Source organism: Heteronotia binoei, chromosome 4 (genome assembly GCF_032191835.1).
Source record: "Heteronotia binoei isolate CCM8104 ecotype False Entrance Well chromosome 4, APGP_CSIRO_Hbin_v1, whole genome shotgun sequence".
NCBI lineage: Eukaryota > Metazoa > Chordata > Lepidosauria > Squamata > Gekkonidae > Heteronotia > Heteronotia binoei.
Genome location: NC_083226.1, coordinates 109657369 through 109673599, shown reverse-complemented (window position 1 = coordinate 109673599; position 16231 = coordinate 109657369).

Below are 16231 nucleotides of genomic sequence, written 5' to 3'. Positions count from 1 at the left end.
TACCTCCCCCTAAATTCACAGGATCTTCATCGCTGTCAGATGGCCATCTAGCCTCTGTTCAAAAACCTCCAAGAAAGGAGAGCCCACTACCTCCTGAGGGAGTCTGTTCCACTGAGGAACCGCTCTAACGGTCAGGAAGTTCTTCCTAATGTTGAGCCAGAAAATCTTTTGATTTAATTTCAACCCATTAGTTCCAGTCCTACCTTCTAGGGCCACAGAAAACAATTCCACACCCTCCTCTATATGACAGCCCTTCATCCTATAGTAATCTTACCCCTTGTTCATCTCAGAGTCCCACTGCCTCTCTGGCTGATTTCCTGCAACTGTGACAGCCCCTGCATACCCCACAATGGAACACATTTACAAATGAAGTGTGCACTGCTTCTGTAAACATTTACCTGCAGAACAATACCAGCATCTAGGCAATGGGTACCTGTTGTGTGTCTGTGTCACAATAACGCAGATATAGACAAATGACAACCTATAACATGGGCCCTGAAAGGAGATGAAGAAACTGACCTGACCTCTGTGACATATGCTTTAATCCCCCTTCCCTTGGGAGGGGAGGCCACTGAGTCTATCTTTGGCATATGAAAGCTGCCTAAACATATTGCTGTGTGATTCCTTGCTGTCTCTGGGTCTCAACCTTCCAAGTGTTTCATCCTTTGTAATGCAAACAACTCTGGCTGTCCTTCTCTGGTAAACAAGTTTTATGATTCTTCCAGGGTTATTAAAGGAAAATTACCGTATCTAGTAATCAATCAGATCAGCATGAATTGACCAGTTTGCTCCTGGGAAAATATTCTGATAGGAACCTTCCTACCCATTTTGGTAAATCTTGAGAAGTAATAATCAAAGCTGAGAGTCTTCTTCCCTCTTTGCTCAGAAATTCACACTCAGATACTTGAAAATAGTATAAAAAGCCATCCTTGCCCAGACCTGTGTGTAAGTCTTCCTTTGGGTGCCTAGAAACAGAAAGACACTACTCAGGTCTTTGTACATGGAAATGCTGGTTGAGTTCATGTACCTTCCACTTCCTGAACCACATGCTTACCTGCTCCCTACTATTATCATACCTGTCACTACCTTTTATTCCAATATCATGTACGTTTGCTTTAATCTGAATGTACATCTATATTTTATTTTCCTAATAAACTTTTTTTCTGTCATACCTGGTCTCATTCTTGGCTCCAATATAGGGCCTATCAGGGACAAATCTCTGTAAATATTGAGAGCCTGATCCCACCTTCTACCCCTACCTCTTTAGGTCTCTGCATTTTGTGCTAACTTCCCTATTAGATTGCATTTAATAAAGCTGTTTGGGGGTAACACTACTAATTTATTTTGGGAAAAGTTATTATTGGTCTTTATGGTATTTTCAATATATTCTTCATAGTCTCTCTTTGCCTGTCTGATCGCTGACTTGCATTTTATTTGCCAAAGCCTGTGCTGACCCTTAAAACAGTAAGTCAATAAAATCTATAAAACACTAATACAATTAAAATTTAAAAAACTATTCCACAGTGCTGTACCATTACTATGTTGGCGGTTCTACTTTTCAGGCGGTTGGACACCAGATACTCTAACTGATGTCAGGTGGCAGCTCTCTCTCGGTTTAAGCTTCAAAGGCCTGTCGAAACAGTTCGGTCTTACAGGCCCTGTGGAATGTAGGAAGGTCCCGCACGGCCCTTATGGCCTCCGAGAGAGCATTCCATAACTCTTATGCTGCCACCAAGAAGGTGGCCCTGGCTCATGTCAAATGCAACCTGGCCTCCTTTGGTCCAGGGGTGGACAGCAGATTTTTTTGTCCCTGAATGCAGTGCTCTCTGGGGGATATATGGGAAAAGGCGGTCCCGCAGATAAACAGGTCCCTGATCATAAAGGGCTTTCAAGATTAATACCAAAACCTTGAAACGGACTCGGAAAACAATAGGTAGCCAGTGCAGCTCTTTCAGCACTGGCTGAATGTGCTCCCACCGGGCCAGCAGCTGGACACCTCCCCTTGGACTACCCTGGCTTAGCTAGAGAACCTCCGTCTTCGTCGAATTCAACTTTAGCCGACTCAGCCTGAGCCAAGATGCTACGGCTTGAAGAGCCAGGTCCAGATTTTCCGGGGTACAGTCGGACTGGCCAGCCATCAGTAGATAGAGCTGGGTGTCATCTGCATATTGGTGACAACCCAGTCCATACCTCCTGACAATCTGGGCAAGAGGGCTCATATAGATGTTAAATAACATCGGGGACAGAACCGCACCCTGAGGCACACCACATATGAGTGAGTGCCTTTGGGATGACTCCTCCCCTATCACCACCCATTGTCCCCGATCTTGGAGAAAGGAGGTCAACCACTGTAAGGCGGACCCCTGAATCCCCATGTCGGCAAGGCGGCCAGTCAGTAGCTGATGATCAACCATATCAAAAGCGGCTGACAGGTCTAATAATAGCAGCACTGCTGAGCCGCCCTGATCCAGATGTCGCAGGAGGTCATCCATGAGAGCGAACAGAACTGTCTCCGTCCCGTGACCTGCTCGAAAGCTGGACTGGAATGGATCCAGTCACATACAGAGTCACTGTACCTCCAACCCTTCCTTCCCTATCCTTCCTTTTTTTAAAAAAAATTAAATTTTAATTAACAGATTTTCAGTTTACAATAAAGAACACTGTAACTTTCCTATCCTTCCAATATAATTTATATTCACAAATAACTTTATCCCACTGATTATCCTCATCCCACCAGATTTCTGAAATGCCAATGTCTATGTTCTCCTCTGACACTAAGCATTTCAGTTTCTCCATTCCCAGTTTCCCCACTTCGAGCATTTGTATATAAACATCTATCATTTCCCAGACATGTTAGGCCTGCATCCTTCTTCCTGTGGCCTCCAGACATTTTCAGGCAGTCAGTGTTGTTTGTCACCTGCATAGTGGTCTCTCCTAATCCATTTCCCTCTAGAAGACTAACAGTTACCCCTTCATCTCTGAGAGGTGAACCATCTTGAACCAGAAGCATTTCAACTCTTGTTGGCTTTCCCCTAAGATTTAATTTAAAAACTGCTCTGCTATCTTTTTGATTTTAAGAGCCAGAAGTTTGCTTCCTTCTTGGGACAAATGGAGGTAATCTCTTTTATACAGGTCCTGCTTGTTCCAAAAAATGTTCCATTGGCTAACAAACTTAAACCCTTCCTCCCTACACTATTGTGTCATCCATGCTTTGAACATAAGAACATAAGAGAAGCCATGTTGGATCAGGCCAATGGCCCATCCAGTCCAATACTCTGTGTCACATAGTGGCCAAAATTTATATATATATATATATATATACACACACACACACACATATACGCACTGTGGCTAATAGCTACTGATGGACCTCTGCTCCATATTTTTATCTAACCCCCTATTGAAGCTGGCTATGCTTGTAGCTGCTACCACCTCCTGTGGCACTTAATTCCACATGTTAAACACCCTTTGGGTGAAGAAGTACCTCCTTTTATCCGTTCTAACCCGACTGCTCAGCAATTTCATTGAATCCCCACGAGTTCTTGTATTGTGAGAAAGGGAGAAAAGTACTTCTTTCTCTACCTTCTCCATCCCATGCATAATCTTGTAAACCTCTATCATGTCACCCCGCAGTCGACGTTTCTCCAAGCTAAAGAGCCCCAAGCATTTTAACCTTTCTTCATAGGGAAAGTGTTCCAAATCTTTAATCATTCTAGTTGCCCTTATCTGCACTTTTTCCAATGCTATAATATCCTTTTTGAGGTGCGGTGACCAGAATTGCAAGCAGTATTCCAAATGAGACCGCACCATCGATTTATACAGGGGCATTATGATACTGACTTATTTGTTTTCAATTCCCTTCCTAATAATTTCCAGCATGGTATTGGCCTTTTTTATTGCAATCGCACACTGTCTTGACATTTTTAATGAGTTATCTACCACGACCCCAAGATCTATCTCTTGGTCAGTCTCTGCCAGTTCACACCCCATCAACTTGTATTTGCAGCTGGGATTCTTGGCCCCAATGTGCATTACTTTGCACTTGGCCACATTGAACCGCATCTGCCACGTTGACGCCCTCTCACCCAGCCTCAACAGATCCCTTTGGAGTTCCTCATAATCCTCTCTGGTTCTCACCACCCTGAACAATTTAGTGTCATCCGCAAATTTGGCCACTTCACTGCTCACTCCCAACTCTAAATCATTTATGAACAACTTAAAGAGCATGGGACCCAGTACTGAGCCCTGCGGCACTCCACTGCTTACCGTCCTCCACTGCGAAGACTGCCCATTTATACTCACTCTCTACTTCCTATTGTCAGCCACCAGTGAGCCTGCAGCAGACGTGGACTACTGCACCCTTCTTAAACCTTCGTTCGCGAAGTCAAGCCGAGAAAGTGAGAGAGATCCACAAGGGGACCTGTCCTTTTACTCCATGACTCTCGAGCTTACTAAGGAGCCTTTGATGAGGAACTTTATCAAAAGCTTTCTGGAAGTCAAGGTAAACAATATCTATTGGGTCTCCTTTGTCCACATGTTTGTTCACCCCCTCAAAGAAATGTAACAGGCTAGTGAGGCAAGATCTTCCCTTACAGAACCCATGCTGAGTCTTCCTCAATAACTCATGTTCATCAATCTGCCTATTCATTCTGTCCGTGATAATGGTTTCTACCAACTTTTCCGGTATTGAAGTTAGACTTACTGGACTGTAGATTCCCGGATCTCCTCTGGAACCCTTTTTAAAGATGGGGGTGACATTTGCTACCTTCCAGTCCTCCGGAACGAAGGCAGATTTCAATGAAAGATTACATATTTTTGTCAGAAGATCCACAAGTTCAACTTTGAGTTCTTTCAGAACTCTTGGATGTATGCCATCCGGACCTGATGACTTATTAGTTTTTAATTCGTCTATCAGTTGTAGGACATCCTTTCTTGCAACCTCAATGTGACTCAGGTCTATCAACACCCCTTCCAATATAAGTGGTTCCGGAGCAGGCAAACACTTTTCGTGTTTCGCAGTGAAGACGGAGGCAAAAAATGTATTTAGCTTCTCAGCCATTTCCCTATCGTCCGTCAGTAATCCTTTGACCCCTTGGTCATCCAAGGGCCCCACTGCCTCTCTGGCTGGTTTCCTGCTTCTAATATATTTCGATTTTTATTGTTGGTCTTTATGTTTTTTGCAATATGCTCCTCATAGTCCCTTTTTGCCTGCCTGATCACAGTCTTGCATTTGATTTGCCACTGCCTCTCTTCCCTTTTATTAATCTCACTTGGACTAGCTTTCCACCGCTTAAAGGAGTCCTTCTTACCTTTTACAGCTTCCATTACTTTGTTTGTTAACCATGCAGGCCTTCTTTTATACCTGTTTGTGCCTTTCCTAACTTGTGGTATATATTTTATCTGAGCTTCTAGGATTGTAATTTTAAATAGTCTCCAAGCTTCCCCAAAAGGGTTTTGATTGTATTTACCTTTCCTTTCAGTTTCCTCTTCACTTGCCTCCTCATCTCAGAGAATTTACCCCTTTTAAAGTTAAACGTGGTTGTGCTAGTCTTTTGGGGCAACTCTCTATTTATACAAATGGTGAAATCAATAACGTTATGGTCACTGCTCCCAAGCGGTGCGATCACTTTTACATCTTTCATCAAGTCTTGGGCATTATTTAGGACCAAATCCAAGATCGCCCCACCCCTGGTAGGTTCAGAGACCATCTGCTCCATAGTACAGTGACTGAGAGCATCTAAAACTCAATCTCTTTCTCTCAACCAGAGCACATATTGACAATCAATCTGTGGGTAGTTAAAATCACCTATGATGACACAGTTTTTACATCTAGCCACTATCTTTAAGCCTTCCATCATATTAAAGTCGTCCTCTATCTTATGATTTGGTGGGCGATAACAAACTCCCATAGTTAAATTTCCTTTTGCGCCCTCTATTTCAACCCAAAGCATTTCTAGAAGGGAATCTAATTCTCTGACCTCAGTCCTACTGGATCGTATGCCCTCTCTGACATACAGAGGCACCCCACCTCCAACCCTTCTCTCCCTATCCTTCCGATATAACATATCCAGGAATCACCGTGTCCCACTGATTCTCCTCATTCCACCAAGTTTCTGAAATTCTCACAATGTATATGTTTTCTCCCAAACTAAACATTCCAACTCACCAATTTTACTTTGAACACTTCTAGCATTTGTGTACAAACATCTATAATTTCCCAGGCAAGCTAGGCCCGGAACCTTCCTCCTGCCGCCTCGAGACTCTGGCAGGCAGTCCATTCTGTTTGTCACCATCTCAGTGGACAACTCTGATCCATTACCCGGTAGAAAAGTAACAGCTAACCCTTCATCTCTTTGAGATGAGTCTTCTAGAACCAGAGATATTTCATCTCCTGTCGGCTTTCCCCAAGATTTAGCTTAAAAACTGCTCTGTTACTTTTGAGACTCTTAATTTGTGCCTGCCTACCTGGTCTGTGAGTTGAACAGGTAGCACTTCTGAAAATGCCTTGAGGCTCCTGCCTAGAAACCTATTTTTTTTTCCTTCAAGACCACACAATAACATTTCCCAATAGCATTGGTGCCAACATATACCATGGCCACCGGCTTCTCTCCAGCACTATCTACCAGCCTATCTAGACCATGTCTGCTACATCCACACCAGGCAGGCAAATCACCATGCAGTCAGTAGGTGGTTTTGTAGCCCATCTGTCTACATGTCTAAGAATCATATCACTGACTACTAAGAGTCTCTCCCTGACCAGGGATAGCTCCTTGGTGCAAAAGAATATCTGTTCACCAACTGAAGAAGGGGTCCCTTCTGAGGGAACATTCCCATTTTATCAGCACAATGCCATGTTTCCCTTTGACCCTCATGCTCCCTGACAGCAGCAGGACTGACAATCTTGGAGTGGGACACATCTAACAGTTCCCTGGGAGTCTTATCCATGTGCCTAACTGACTGTCTCTGCTGTTCTAGGTCAACCACCTTGGCCTTGAGGGTTCAAACTCATTTTCTGAGAACCAAGAGCTCCTTGCATTGCACACACACTCATGACTTCTGTCCAGTTGGCAGATACGTTGCACTCATTGGAATACACTGGGTAGCCCCCAACCCCTTGCTGACATTCTACCTTCATAATTGCTTTTTTATTGTTTGTGGGGGGTTTGTGTTTTTAATTCATTTTTAAAATAAAACTCCCTATTTATGTAGTTTTGTTTGTGGAATGTGTGTTTACCCTTTTAGAGTTGTGGAGAGACTAGCAGCCTGGTTTCCTCACCCTGCTGCTGAACTCACATATCAGCTATACTTGCCTGTTTATTCTCTCTTTCCAAACAGTTTGTCACTGGAGCTGAGACACTTCTTCACTGAGAGCAAGGTCTGCTACCTTGCGAAGCTGGAGCCTGCTCATAGGATCCTTAAGTAAATAGTGTGGACCAAAAACTGTAGTCAATCACACTGATTTGGAGCTAAATAATAAAGGAGGATGAGTGAGTCAGCCTCAGGTAGATAAACAATAGCTCTTGCTGAAAGGGAGCTGCCTAGACCTCCTCTCCTTCTCAGGCTGCCTTTTACTTCAAATTATAATTTAATTTCAATGTTAATTTAGCCCTTCTAGGCTTGGATTAAAGGGGATTCTATCTGAACAGCTGCAGCAGTTGCAGAGGTACATAACTGATTGCTTTCTCACAGGGAAAAAAACCCCTCCTTCTTTACAGAATGTGAGAACTAGCATACAATTTTTAATTTTAGTTTAATATTGGCTCCCCTGCTTTGTTTTTAAGCTCTAGCTGTATTTAAACCTTAGCTGCAGTTCATTTTATTTGCTTTCTTTTTTCTGTTACAAAAACCTGCCTTATCTGTGAACTCACTATTCCTTGTCTCTGGTACTAGCACTTTAATCAATAGGCATAGTAAAGTTCCAAAGTGATATTAGAGCTTAAGATAGCCCTGTGTCCTCAGTTTTAATGCTTGTCCTTTGTTTTACCCTCTGTTTAATCCTTCCTGTACTTCAGTAAAACTAGCCAAGGACCTCTGAGCCTGTTTAGAACTAAAATTATCTACACCTGTGTAGTATGAGCAGCTATAACCAAAATAAAATTAGAACTAGACCAGAAAATTGGAACAGAACTAAAATTAGAACTCTCTGTGGAAAGACTTCAAAGTGTATAACTGGTGTTTTTCTTCATTTAGAAAGACTTGGAAATTCAGCTTCAGGTGGTATCCATGTTGAGTCCAGCAGCAGCCAGTCTATCCCCCACATGCTAGCTGATCAGTGATAAGGCAATTCCCTGTCACTGGAGGATCTTGAGTTTGCTCCGGTGTCAGGGAACTGATTAGTCTATCACTGATCATGGTGCTGGTGCCACCCTGCTGCTGTAAGAGCCCCAAATAGGTAACATTGAGTGTACATAGGGAGGAATGGGGCTTTGACAGTTTTGTGCTGACTTGGAATATACTCTTATTCTGGCAATGGTGTTATGGTACATTAACAAAATAGGTGGTGTAAGTTAAAGCATGCCATTTAAACAGTGGAAAGTCCAAAAATTAGTGATGGGTGAACTCCCTGGAGCTCATTTTGGAAGCAGACTTGACAAGTTGAGCTATTTAAAAACGAATTGCAAAGTGGCTGATTTATACCCACACACCACCCTGAACCTGGGTAGAATTTGGCGCTTATGGCCAAGCCGCGGCCATTCTTTACCTGCCAAGCCAGATCAGGAGGCGGAGGCTTGAGCTGCGCATGGGCGGAGCATCAGGGCTATATTAGCCCCGGCCCCGCCCATGCTGGCGCAGTTCATCTGGAGCTCTCGGCCCACCCACCCACCCACCCACCCTGCAGCAGTACAGGTTATACCGGTAGCCTTATTAGAGGCCAGATAGGAATTTTTTCACTTTCACTGGATTGGCTTGAGTGGGTGTGTTTTTCGCCTACCTTGTACTGCTTGATAGATAGTGGTAGATTAAGTTGGGTGGTTAGTGATTCAGTTGCTTGGCAGGAAGAGGAATGGGCTGCAGAATGCATTAGGTGAGCACCCCAGGCACTGCACCAGTTTAAGTGCATGTGGTCTGCACAAGCAGCAGATGGGCTTCACGGCTCAATGCCGTGAAGGCAGACCACAACGGAGTCTTCATGTGGGCAGATCTCTCTTGACAGATTGATGCTGCCCAGTGGTAGGTGAGTTAGGCCTGGTAGCAGCCATAATGTATTGGCTTGTGCCAGGGGCAGGGTTGCTCACCTGGAACAGGACAAGGAGGAGTCAGGGAATTGACCCCAGGGCTTATCCCGTCCTGCTCTCAGCCCTTGCCATCCTAGTTGATCCAGTAACGTTTAATAAAGCGGCCATGTTTTTATCCCAACATCTGTGTCCACCTCTTTATTCCATCTGGGTGGGCAATATAAGAGTAGCTATATTGGATCAGAGCAATGGCCCCTTCTAGTCTGGTCCCAACAATGGTCTGTTAGATGTCATACAGAAACTCACAAACAGGCCACTACCAACAGCCTTAGTTGTTTACTGCTTCTCATTCTTTGATAATAAGAGGCATTTTGCCTTTGTACCTACACTATTCCCAGCTCTTCACTATTCTTTCAAAGTTGTGGTTTATGGATTTTAAACATGATTGCATAATAGCAATATCCCCTCCTGTTTTCTGCAGCTTGATAAGAAAAGGAATGCAACATTCTTTCCATGTCACCAAGCTATATGTATAGCTGCTACATATAGGGATGGGATGTATGAACTGAGCCCTGTTTGTTGTTTATGAACTAAAGTTCATGGAAAACTTTTAAAGCAGTTTGTGACTGTTCATGGATAGGGCAGAAAAATAAAGGTAGTCCCCTGTGAAGAACTAAGTCATTACTGACTCATGGGATGACATCACATCACCACCTTTTCTTGGCAGACTTTTTGTTAATGGTTGCTTTGCCATTGCTCTGAACTCATTTTACTAACCTTGGAAGGATGGAAGGCTGAGTCAATCCTAGACAGCTATCTGAGCCTGACTTCCATTGGGATTGAACTCAGGTCGTGAACAGAGCTTAGTTCACCACTCTGTGCCACAGGGATCCTTAGAGCAGAAAATGGGTTTAAATAAGATTAGAAAAAGTATGATGCAGGTAAAATCCTAGATTAATCCAAATACTTGTGTCTTCTGGATGTGGGGCCAAAAAAATACATGTCAGTGTTAAAAATGTCAGATCCATGAAGACATCCATTGCTTCTAAAAAAAAATGTCTCCACATTGCTGCTTCGTTGTATGAAGCAGGACTGATTTCATAGAATGCAGAACCTTTTAAAAGATGGCTTGAGGATTCTAGATTAGACAGCAATAAAGAGGATACCAGTAGTGGCCATATTTAAATGACATGTGTGTGGGGGGAGAGTATAAGATATTGTGAGCATCAGACATTTCATAGTGAGAGAGATGCATCCCAAGGAAAGGCCTTCTTGGTAGGGCACAATAGCTGTGGAATTCTCTCCCAAAGAGAATTCTTCTTATTCTGTCTTCATATACCATCATTTACTACTAGCGGGCAGTGTTCCCTCTAAACTAGTGTGAGCTAGCTCAGTTTTTTAGCCTCCAGCTCATACATTTTTGTCTTAGCTCAGGAAAAATGGCCCCAGAGCAAACTGATTTATGCACTAGCTCACAAATTTAAAGCCAGTAGCTCACAAAGTGGAATTTTTGCTCACAAGAAACCACAGCTTAGAGGGAGTACGGCTTGTGGGTAAGCACATTTTTATTTCACTTGGCATTCCTTTTTTGACCCTAATTCCTGTTTATTGTCCATTTGCTACAGTATCATATGGGATTGAGAGCTACTTAAGAAAATATCTTGGTCATTATTTACCAAATATTTCTTTTCCTTTGGGTTTTTTTGTTTTTTTAAAAAAATATCTTAATATACATTCACCACTAATAATTGATTTGCATTAAATGAAAAGAGTTAACAGCCCAAGTCTGCCTCTTACAATATTTGATTCTCCCAGGTTGTTACAACGCCCATGCATCAGGCGGGACACATGTTGGACCTGGTCTTTGCGGCCGGAATATTAGTGACTGATATTGCAATGGAATCAGTGCCATGGTCAGATCACTTTGCCCTTAAGGCTCGTATGGGGGTGTCACCCAAAACCTGTTTAGGCGGAGAGCGCATTTTAGCTCACCCGCGGAGCCTGATGGACCCGGAACGGTTCCTAATGGCTCTACGGGACACCTGGCCCACTGGCGATTCCCTGGATGATCTGGTAGAGTCCTGGAACGATGGGCTCTCCAGGGCCATCGAGGAGGTCGCACCCAAGCGCCCTCTATGCCCCCGCTCGAAGCCGTCGCCCTGGTTCAACCGGGAGCTGCGGCAACAAAAGCGGGGACTCAGACGACTGGAGAGGCAATGGCGGCGTACTCGAGATGAAGTGACCCGAACATCTTATAGAGAGAGTTTGAAGGCCTATGAGATGGCAATCAAAGCCGCAAAGAAAGCGTTCTTTGCGGCTAAGATTGCGTCCGCAGCTTCGCACCCGGCACAATTGTTCGACATAATTAGAGGACTTACAACACTGCCGCAAGGCAGACTAAATTCTATTGAATTGGAAATAGGCTGCGAGGCTTTTGCGAATTTTTTTGTGGATAAAATCGCGTCACTCCGCCCCGACCCTCCTGCCAATTTTGAGACAGTTAGCGAAATCGAGGCTCCGAGCCTGTCTTCGGATTATACTCTGGATGGCTTTAGCCCCCTCAGCCTGGAGGAAGTTGACAGGATCCTCTTATCTGCTCGCCCAACAACTTGCAAATTGGACCCATGCCCTTCCTGGCTTATTAAATCTTGCCAGGGTGATCTTAGATATCCTATACGGGATATCATAAATAGATCCCTGATGGAAGGGCACTTTCCAACGCCGCTCAAAGAGGCTGTGGTCCGCCCCCTCTTATTTATTTATTTATTTATTACTTTACATTTATATCCCACCCTCTCCGCATGCGGACTCAGGGCGGCTTACAATATCATAAAAACAATCAATTCCATAAAACATATAAAACCATAATTCACTTATCAATTTAAAACTATTTGCGCTGTCTCAATCCAGTCTGGCGGTATTGGGTTCTGACTATGATCGCCAGCTTCTGTAGGATGTCCGGTGGCAGCCCATTTTCAGTCAACCAGAAAAGCCTGTCTAAACAGTTCAGTCTTACAGGCCCTGCGGAAGGCCGACAAATCCCGCAGGGCCCTTATAGCTTCTGGGAGGGTTTTCCAAAGTTCTGGTGCTGCCACCGAGAAAGCCCTGGATCTTGTTGCACATAGCCTGGCTTCTTTTGGGCCAGGGGCAGACAGCAGATTTTTTGCCCCTGATCGCAGTGCTCTCTGGGGGATATATGTGGAAAGGCGGTCCCGTAGATAGGCAGGTCCCTGACCATAAAGGGCTTTAAAGGTTAGTACCAACACCTTGAAGTGAACTCGGAACACAACAGGCAACCAGTGCAGCTCTCTCAGCACTGGCTGAATGTGCTCCCGTCGTGGTAGCCCCATTAACAGCCGTGCCGCAGCGTTCTGCACTAGTTGTAGTCTCCGGGTTAGCGTCAGGGGTAGCCCCATGTAGAGAGCATTACAGTGATCTATTCTTGAGGTGACCGTAGCATGGATTACCATCGCTAGGTCGCTGCGCTCCAGGTAAGGGGCCAGTGCCATGCTTGCCGAAGATGGAAAAAGGCAGATCTAACAGTGGCTGCCACCTGAGCCTCCATTGTAAGGGAGGACTCAAGGAGCATGCCTAAGCTCTTGACCTTGGGGACTGGTATCAGTGGCACCCCGTCAAGGGCCGGCAGCTGGATCTCTCTCCCCGGACCGCCCCAACCCAGGTAGAGAACCTCCGTCTTCATCGGATTCAATTTCAGCCGACTCAGTCTGAGCCAAGAGGCCACGGCTTGTAATGCCAGGTCTAGGTTTTCCAGGGTACAGTCAGACTGGCCACCCATCATTAGGTAGAGCTGGGTGTCATCCGCATATTGATGGCAACCCAGTCCATACCTCCTGACAATCTGGGCAAGGGGGCGCATATAGATATTAAATAGCATCGGGGATAGGACCGCTCCCTGCGGCACCCCGCAACTAAGGGAGTGCCTCTGGGATGCTTCCTCCCCTATCACCACCCTTTGTCCCCGATCTTGGAGAAAGGAAGTCAGCCACTGCAAGGCAGATCCCTGTATCCCCACATCGGTGAGGCGGTCAGTCAGTAGCTGGTGGTCAACCGTGTCAAAAGCGGCTGACAGATCTAATAACAGCAGCACTGCAGAGCCGCCCTGATCCAGATGTCGCATAAGATCATCCATGAGGGCGACCAGAACTGTCTCCGTCCCGTGACCTGGCTGGAAGCCGGACTGGAATGGATCCAGTGCGGAAGTGTCCTCCAGGAATCCCTGCAGCTGAGTCGCCACTGCCCGCTCTATGACCTTACCCAGAAAGGGAAGGTTTGACACCGGCCGATAGTTCGCCAATGTGGCCGGGTCTGCTGATGGTTTTTTTAAGAGGGGACGGACCACTGCCTCTTTAAGAGGTGTGAGAAAGATCCCTTCAATCAGGGACCTATTGATGATGTCCTGTAGTGGTTCACGTAGCCACGTTTGGCTAGCCTTTATAAGCCAAGACGGGCACGGATCTAACCTACAGGTCATAGGGCATACGGCTGCAAGGATCCTGTCGCCTTCCTCCAGACTGAGTGGACTGAAGGAATCCAGAATTGAACCAGAAGACATGCTCGGTGCCCCAAGTTCATCTACTGTATTAATTATGGCGGGTAGGTCGTGTCGGAGTGACGAGACCTTATCTGCGAAATAGCTCGCAAAAGCCTCACAGCCTATTTCCAATTCTCTACTATTTTGTTTGCCCTGCGGCAATTCTGTTAATGACCGAATTATACTAAACAATTGTGCTGGGCGCGAGGTCGCAGATGCGATTCTGGATGCAAAGTGTTCCTTCTTTGCAGTCCGAATAGCCATCTCATAGGCCCTCATAAATGACCTATATGAGTTTCTCGTAGCTTCGTCACGAGCGCGACGCCATTGTCTCTCTAGTTGTCTTAATCGTCGTTTCATCGATCGCAGCTCCGGGGTATACCACGGAGCGGATCGTGATCGAGGATGAAGAGGACGTCTGGGGGCGATTTCGTCGATGGCCTCGGAGAGCCGGTTGTTCCAGGTCTCCACCAGTCCATCCAACGAGTCGCCGGTAGGCCAAGGGTCCTGCATAGCCATCTGAAGCCGCAATGGGTCCATCTGACTACGCGGGCGAGCCAAAATCTGCTCACCGCCTAAACGGGACAGGGGTGGTATGTCCACACGGGCCTTCAGGACCTGGTGGTCAGACCATGGCACTGCCTCAGCAGATATCTGACCCACTGTTACTCCCGCCGCGAAGATCAGGTCTACTGTGTGCCCAGCCTGGTGTGTGGGCGCTGTTACATATTGGGAAAGTCCCAGTGCTGCCATGGAAAGCACTAGGTCCGTCGCGTGAGTGGAAGCTGCATCCTTGGCATGGACATTGAAGTCACCCAAGACTATAAGTCGAGGATGCTCCAATGCCCAGCCTGTTACAGCCTCCATCAAGGACAGCAGGGCACTGGCTGGTGCGTTAGGCGGACGGTACACCAGCCAGATTGCCAAACTCTCCCCAACGTCCCACTCCAGGCCCACACACTCCACGCCCTTGATCTCTGGCGGCGGAAGCATCCTGAAGGAGCAATCCTCCCATATGAAAAAGGCCACCCCTCCCCCCCGCCCGCTAATCCGGGCCTGGTGAGGGACGGAGAACCCAGGCGGGGCTACTTGGGAGAGAGCAACTGTCTCCCCCTCCCGCACCCAGGTCTCCGTCACGCAAGCCAGGTCCATGTCCTGCCTGATGAAAAATTCTTGCAGGACTGAGGTTTTATTATTTATGGACCTGGCGTTGCACATCACCAGGGACGGAGGCGAGTGTCTCCTCTTAAAGAAACCATCTTTAGATCCGGCCCAATTGGCACACTATCGGCCAGTCTCAAATTTGCCCTTTTTGGGCAAACTTATTGAGAGGGCAGTGGCGATGCAGCTTTCCTGGAGGATGCTTCCGTCCTTGACCCATTTCAGTCCGGCTTTCGCCCGGGACATGGGACGGAGACGGTGTTGGTTGCCCTAGTGGATGACCTTCAACGGCATCTGGATCGGGGTGGCTCGGCGGTGCTGATGTTGTTAGACCTGTCAGCTGCGTTCGACATGGTCGACCATCGGCTGCTGAAGGGTCGCCTCGCCGATGCGGGGATTCAGGGGTTGGCCTTACAGTGGCTTTCCTCTTTCCTGGAAGGTCGGGGACAAAGGGTCGCAGTTGGGGGGGAGCTATCCCGGAGGTGCACACTCGACTGTGGTGTGCCCCAAGGGGCGGTTCTCTCCCCGATGTTATTTAACATCTATATGCGGCCTCTTGCCCAGATTGCCCGAAGGTACGGGCTGGGATGTCACCAGTACGCTGATGACACCCAGCTCTATCTACTGATGGACGGCCAGCCGGTCTGCGCCCCGGAAAATCTAGATCGGGCATTACATGCCGTGGCTGAGTGGCTCAGACTGAGCGGGCTGAAGCTTAATCCTGCGAAGACAGAGGTCCTTTGCCTAGGTCGCCGCGGCCTGGGAGGGGGAATCCCCCTACCAGCCTTTGACGGTGCACCGCTGATAGCGGCGGACAGGATCAGGAGCTTGGGGGTGCTATTGGAGCCCTCCTTAAAGATGGAGGCTCAGATAGCAGCCGTTGCCAAGTCCGCATTCTTTCATCTTAGGCGGGCAAGACAGTTGGCCCCCTTCCTGGAGCGCGACGACCTGGCAACAGTGATCCATGCCACGGTCACCTCGAGGTTGGACTACTGTAATGCCCTCTACATGGGGCTGCCCTTGTCCTGAACCCGGAAATTGCAGCTGGTGCAGAATGCCGCGGTCCGGCTGTTACTGGGTCTCCCAAAGTGGGGACACATTCAGCCGGGTCTTCGGACCCTGCACTGGCTTCCAGTGATATACCGAGTCTGGTACAAGGTGCTGGTTATTACCTTTAAAGCCCTATATGGCTTGGGACCTGTCTACCTGAAGGACCGTCTCTCCCCACACGTTCCCCAGAGAGTACTGAGGTCGGGAACACAAAATCTCCTTACTATCCCTGGGCCAAAAGAAGCCCGCTTGAAAGCCACCAGAGAAAGGGCCTTCTCTGTTATGGCCCCTA